Raw genomic sequence first — 7,211 nt, 5'->3', positions numbered from 1 at the left:
TCCATTTTTGACATATATAAGGGAAGTAACTCTCTAAAATTTATTATTAAATCTCAGAACGTAAAAAGCTACAGTAACACCCCTCCCCCTTTGTGGTTAGCCATATTGAGATGGCATCTCTAAAAATGCTTATATAATTATTTCCCTTACAAACCCGAGTAACGCCGGGCGATACTGCTAGTATGTGTATAAATGCATATACATATGTTTACACATACAATATATCCGCATATATATATAGATACATGCATACATACATATATACAGACTCACACACACATATATATATATATATATATATATATATATATATATATATATATATATATATATATATATATATATATATATATATATATATATATATATATCTATATCTATATCTGTGTGTGTGTGTATAGATAGATATACATATATGCTAACATGTGTATATATACACGTAAATAAGTATAAAAATGTATGTATTAATATAATGTGTGTGTATATATATATATATATATAAACTTATACATACATATGCGTGCATATTTCTATTGCATATATAAACATATATATTTATGTGTATACATGCACATACATGTGTGAGTGTACGGCGTCTCAGCTGTGTTAAATGCAGAAAAATGAATATAGGCACAGGAGTGGCTGTGTGGTATATCTCGTGATACTTTTCCGGCATCGGTCGCGGGTACGTCCACGTGTACTCGGGCGATACCGCGAGCTTAGATTCGTTCTTTCGATTTCGGGCACGGTAGCGCGGCGGAGCAACGGGCGACTGGTGCAGGCCTTGCGCAACCCTGCCGCTGGCGGCCCCTACTTTATACTAGCCGCAGTTTCCATCTTTCGGGAATTTACGGAACGGACCACGTTGCTGTATCGACAGCGTGTATCTCGTGATATCCTTCCAGCATTGGTCGCGGGTACGTCCACGTTTACGTGGGTCACACCATTAGCTTCGAGAATGTCCGGTGTCGTCCGCCGACACAGCGGCCTCACTCGAGCTCGATACCGAGAACTCACCCCAGAACTCGCCGCTTCGTGCCTCGTCGATAACTCTGGTACACGGTCGCATTACGTCCACGCGTACGTGGACGACATCGCGAGCTTCTGTTCGTTCTAACGGGGACATTAGGGCGGCAGAGCTCCGAGAGGCTGCCGCAGGCCTGCCGATGGCGGCCCCCCACCTTATTCTAGCCGCAGTTTCCATCTTTCGGGACTTTACGGGAAGGACCACGTCTCTGTATCGACAGCGTGTATCTCATCACATCCTTTCGGCATCGGTCGCGTGTACGTCCAGGTTTACGTGGCGATACCCCGAGCTTAGGTTCGTTCTTTCGATTTCGGGCACGGTAACGCGGCGGAGCTCCAGGCGATTGGCGCAGGCCTGGCGCAACCCTGCCGCTGGTGGCCTCTACTTTATACTCGCCGCAGTTGCTATCTTTCGGGATTTTACGGGGCGGACTACGTCTCTGTATCGACAGCGTGTATCTCGTGACATCCTTCCGGCATCGGTCGCGTGTACGTCCAGGTTTACGTGGCGATTTCGGGCACGGTAGGGCGGCGGAGCAACGGGCAGCTAGCGCAACCCTTCTACTGGCGGCCCCTACTTTATACTCGCCGCAGTTTCCATCTTTCGGGAATTTACGGGACGGACCACGTCGCAGTACCAACCACGTGTATCTCGTGGCATCCTTCCAGCATTGGTCGTGGGTACGTCCACGTGTACGTGGGTGAGGACACCATTAGTTTCGAGAAAGTCCGGTGTCGTCCTCCGGCACAGCGGCCCCACTCGTGCTCGATACCGAGAACTCACCTCAGAAATCGCCGCTTCCTGCCTCGTCGATCACATACTGACACTCTCGTGCTTCACGTCGACTATAAGTTTGACTTATCGGCCGACCTAAATCACCTGCTACTTAAGCACTGCGATCTTTCTCCGAGATTCTCCCGCCGCCGTTTGGCTGGGCTTTTGTCGTGCTTTGGGATTCGTCCGCCGACACGCCGGCCCCAGTCGTGCTCGATACCGAGAACTCACCCCAGGAGTTGCCGATTCGTGCCTCGTCCATATCACACGGACACATATACTCATGCGTCGGTCGTAGTCGCCGCTGCATTTTTCAGTTATTGGCAACACCGCCGCTAGAGGACCACCCACCGGTTTAGAGACTTTTGTACGACCAGCTTCGTATGAAAACCACTTAATGCTACGTGCCGCGAGGCCCTAGCTCATATATCGAACTCGCGAAGGCTACTTCACCAACATAACATCATTAAACACAGCAACGCTACCGAACGAGCGAACAAAAATAAGAAAGAAATCTTACGCTTCGGGCCGCGAGGCCCTGCCTGATATCGAACTCGTGACGTTTACTTTAAAACATCACTGAACACAGCAACGCTACCGAACGAGCGAACAAAAAAAAATAATATTACGCTTCGGGCCGCGAGGCCCTGCCTGATATCGAACTCGTGACGTTTACTTTACCAACAAAACATCACTAAACACCGCAACGCTACCGAACGAGCGAACTAAAAAAAAAAAAATTTCACGCTTCGGGCCGCGAGGCCCTGCCTGATATCGAACTCGTGACGTTTACTTTACCAACAAAACATCACTGAACAACGCATCGCTACCGAACGAGCGAACAAAAAAAAAAAGTTTTACGCTTCGGGCCGCGAGGCCCTGCTGATATCGAACTCGTGACGTTTACTTTACCAACATAACATCACTGAACAACGCATCGCTACCGAACGAGCGAACAAAAAAAAAAAAGTTTTACGCTTCGGGCCGCGAGGCCCTGGCTGATATCGAACTCGTGACGTTTACTTTACCAACATAACATCACTGAACACAGCAACGCTACCGAACGAGCGAGCAAAAAAAAAAAAAAAAGTTTTACGCTTCGGGCCGCGAGGCCCTGCCTGATATCGAACTCGTGACGTTTACTTTACCAACAAAACATCACTGAACACAGCAACGCTACCGAACGAGCGAACAAAAAAAAAAAGTTTTACGCTTCGGGCCGCGAGGCCCTGGCTGATATCGAACTCGTGACGTTTACTTTACCAACAAAACATCACTGAACACAGCAACGCTACCGAACGAGCGAACAAAAAAAAAATATATTACGCTTCGGGCCGCGAGGCCCTGCCTGATATCGAACTCGTGACGTTTACTTTACCAACAAAACATCACTAAACACCGCAACGCTACCGAACGAGCGAACTAAAAAAAAAAAATTTCACGCTTCGGGCCGCGAGGCCCTGCCTGATATCGAACTCGTGACGTTTACTTTACCAACAAAACATCACTGAACAACGCAACGCTACCGAACGAGCGAACAAAAAAAAAAAGTTTTACGCTTCGGGCCGCGAGGCCCTGCCTGATATCGAACTCGTGACGTTTACTTTACCAACATAACATCACTGAACAACGCAACGCTACCGAACGAGCGAACAAAAAAAAAAAAAAGTTTTACGCTTCGGGCCGCGAGGCCCTGGCTGATATCGAACTCGTGACGTTTACTTTACCAACATAACATCACTGAACACAGCAACGCTACCGAACGAGCGAAGCAAAAAAAAAAAAAAAATGTTACGCTTCGGGCCGCGAGGCCCTGTCTGATATCGAACTCGTGACGTTTACTTTACCAACAAAACATCACTGAACACAGCAACGCTACCGAACGAGCGAACAAAAAAAAAAAGTGTTACGCTTCGGGCCGCGAGGCCCTCGCTGATATCGAACTCGTGACGTTTACTTTACCAACAAAACATCACTGAACACAGCAACGCTACCGAACGAGCGAACAAAAAAAAATAATATTACGCTTCGGGCCGCGAGGCCCTGCCTGATATCGAACTCGTGACGTTTACTTTACCAACAAAACATCACTGACAACGAACACGCTAGCTACCGAACGAGCGAACAAAAAAAAAAAAAAATTTGTTACGCTTCGGGCCGCGAGGCCCTGCCTGATATCGAACTCGTGACGTTTACTTTACCAACAAAACATCACTAAACACCGCAACGCTACCGAACGAGCGAACTAAAAAAAAAAAAATTTCACGCTTCGGGCCGCGAGGCCCTGCCTGATATCGAACTCGTGACGTTTACTTTACCAACATAACATCACTGAACACAGCAACGCTACCGAACGAGCGAACAGAAAAAAAAAAAAAACCTTGCGCTTCGGGCCGCGAGGCCCTGCCTGATATCGAACTCGTGACGTTTACTTTACCAACATAACATCACTGAACAACGCATCGCTACCGAACGAGCGAACAAAAAAAAAAAAGTTTTACGCTTCGGGCCGCGAGGCCCTGGCTGATATCGAACTCGTGACGTTTACTTTACCAACATAACATCACTGAACAACGCATCGCTACCGAACGAGCGAACAAAAAAAAAAAAGTTTTACGCTTCGGGCCGCGAGGCCCTGACTGATATCGAACTCGTGACGTTTACTTTACCAACATAACATCACTGAACACAGCAACGCTACCGAACGAGCGAGCAAAAAAAAAAAAAAATTTTACGCTTCGGGCCGCGAGGCCCTGCCTGATATCGAACTCGTGACGTTTACTTTACCAACAAAACATCACTAAACACCGCAACGCTACCGAACGAGCGAACTAAAAAAAAAAAAAAATTTCACGCTTCGGGCCGCGAGGCCCTGCCTGATATCGAACTCGTGACGTTTACTTTACCAACAAAACATCACTAAACACCGCAACTCTACCGAACGAGCGAACTAAAAAATAAAAAACTTCACGCTTCGGGCCGCGAGGCCCTGCCTGATATCGAACTCGTGACGTTTACTTTACCAACATAACATCACTGAACACAGCAACGCTACCGAACGAGCGAACAAAAAAAAAATATAATATTACGCTTCGAGCCGCGAGGACCTGCCTGATATCGAACTCGTGACGTTTACTTTACCAACATAACATCACTGAACACAGCAACGCTACCGAACGAGCGAGCAAAAAAAAAAAAAATGTTACGCTTCGGGCCGCGAGGCCCTGCCTGATATCGAACTCGTGACGTTTTCTTTACCAACAAAACATCACTAAACACCGCAACGCTACCGAACGAGCGAACTAAAAAAAAAAAATCTCACGCTTCGGGCCGCGAGGCCCTGCCTGATATCGAACTCGTGACGTTTACTTTACCAACATAACATCACTGAACAACGCAACGCTACCGAACGAGCGAACAAAAAAAAAAAAGTTCACGCTTCGGGCCGCGAGGCCCTGCCTGATATCGAACTCGTGACGTTTACTTTACCAACATAACATCACTGAACACAGCAACGCTACCGAACGAGCGAACAAAAAAAAAAAATAATATTACGCTTCGGGCCGCGAGGACCTGCCTGATATCGAACTCGTGACGTTTACTTTACCAACATAACATCACTGAACACAGCAACGCTACCGAACGAGCGAGCAAAAAAAAAAAAAAAATGTTACGCTTCGGGCCGCGAGGCCCTGCCTGATATCGAACTCGTGACGTTTACTTTACCAACATAACATCACTAAACACCGCAACGCTACCGAACGAGCGAACTAAAAAAAAAAAAATCTAACACTTCGGGCCGCGAGGCCCTGCCTGATATCGAACTCGTGACGTTTACTTTACCAACAAGACATCACTGAACACCGCCACGCTACCGAACGAGCGAACTAAAAAAAAAAAATCTCACGCTTCGGGCCGCGAGGCCCTGCCTGATATCGAACTCGTGACGTTTACTTTACCAACATAACATCACTGAACAACGCAACGCTACCGAACGAGCGAACTAAAAAAAAAAAATTTCACACTTCGGGCCGCGAGGCCCTGCCTGATATCGAACTCGTGACGTTTACTTTACCAACAAAACATCACTAAACACCGCAACGCTACCGAACGAGCGAACTAAAAAAAAAAAATCTCACACGCTTCGGGCCGCGAGGCCCTGCCTGATATCGAACTCGTGACGTTTACTTTACCAACATAACATCACTGAACAACGCAACGCTACCGAACGAGCGAACAAAAAAAAAAAAGTTTCACGCTTCGGGCCGCGAGGCCCTGCCTGATATCGAACTCGTGACGTTTACTTTACCAACATAACATCACTGAACACAGCAACGCTACCGAACGAACGAACAATAAAATAAATAAATAAAAACGCAAAGCCACGGGCCGCGACGTCCTGGCTGATATCGAACTCACGAACGCGAGAGAATGAGCGAACCACAGCGAAAAACTACCGTACGCGGGCAAGTGCGGACAATTTTTGGCAAGGCAAACCGTTGTAGGACGATATCGAACTGGGAACAGTATAGCAAGGCGTCCAGAAATTAACTGAGAATACGAATCTTGCCGGCTGGCTAATTTTTGCCTGATGTTCATCCCCTAATATTGTCTGGGCCCCCTTGGGGTGCGACGGTCACCTAGAGCGTGACTATCCAGCCGGGGCCGATCCGTTTCCTTGCGGTCTGAGCACCTCCTACGACTTACGGGTCGGACCACGTCGCTGTTTTTACCCAATACGTGGACGATATCGCGCGTTTAGTTTCGTGCTTTCGATTTCACGCACAGTACGGCGGCGGAGACGCAGGCGACCGGCGTGCGACGGTCACCTAGAGCGTGACTATCCAGCGTGGGCCGATCCGTAAGCTTACGGGTCTGATTTTTTTTAATTACGGGTCAGTCCACGTATGTGTATTTTCCCGGTGCATATCGTAAGGTGAAGGATAAATTTACCGGATGTTTACGTTTTGATATACGACAACGCGGCGTGACGCGGTGATCGTATGCGAAACTTTGTATTATCTTCCCGATAGCCACCACGCTAGAGTTTTGTTGACATTGCTTCGTACCGTAACTTGAAGCATAAATTCACCGGATGTTTACGTTTTGCTATACGAGCACGCGGGCCAAAGGCGTAGCTGGCGGCCCCACGGTGGCACTTTTTGTTTTCTTTACGATTAAAGAAACCACGACGTCCCTGTAGTTTTGTTCGTAATGTAGCGGTCGTAATTTCGATATTAGCAATTTCGATTTTACGTGAAAAATAAAATCATTTAACTTGTTATTTTTCGACTGAAATAAGCCCGTCGTATATAAATAAATATATATATATATATGTGTGTGTCTGTTTGTCCCTCCCCCCGAACATCGCTTGACAACTTAGATAATAGTTGTGTTAATTTATATGTAT

This window comes from Octopus sinensis, unplaced genomic scaffold (assembly GCF_006345805.1).
Source record: "Octopus sinensis unplaced genomic scaffold, ASM634580v1 Contig11600, whole genome shotgun sequence".
In the NCBI taxonomy this organism is placed as follows: Eukaryota; Metazoa; Mollusca; class Cephalopoda; order Octopoda; family Octopodidae; genus Octopus; species Octopus sinensis.
Note: the sequence above shows the minus strand (reverse complement) of the source record.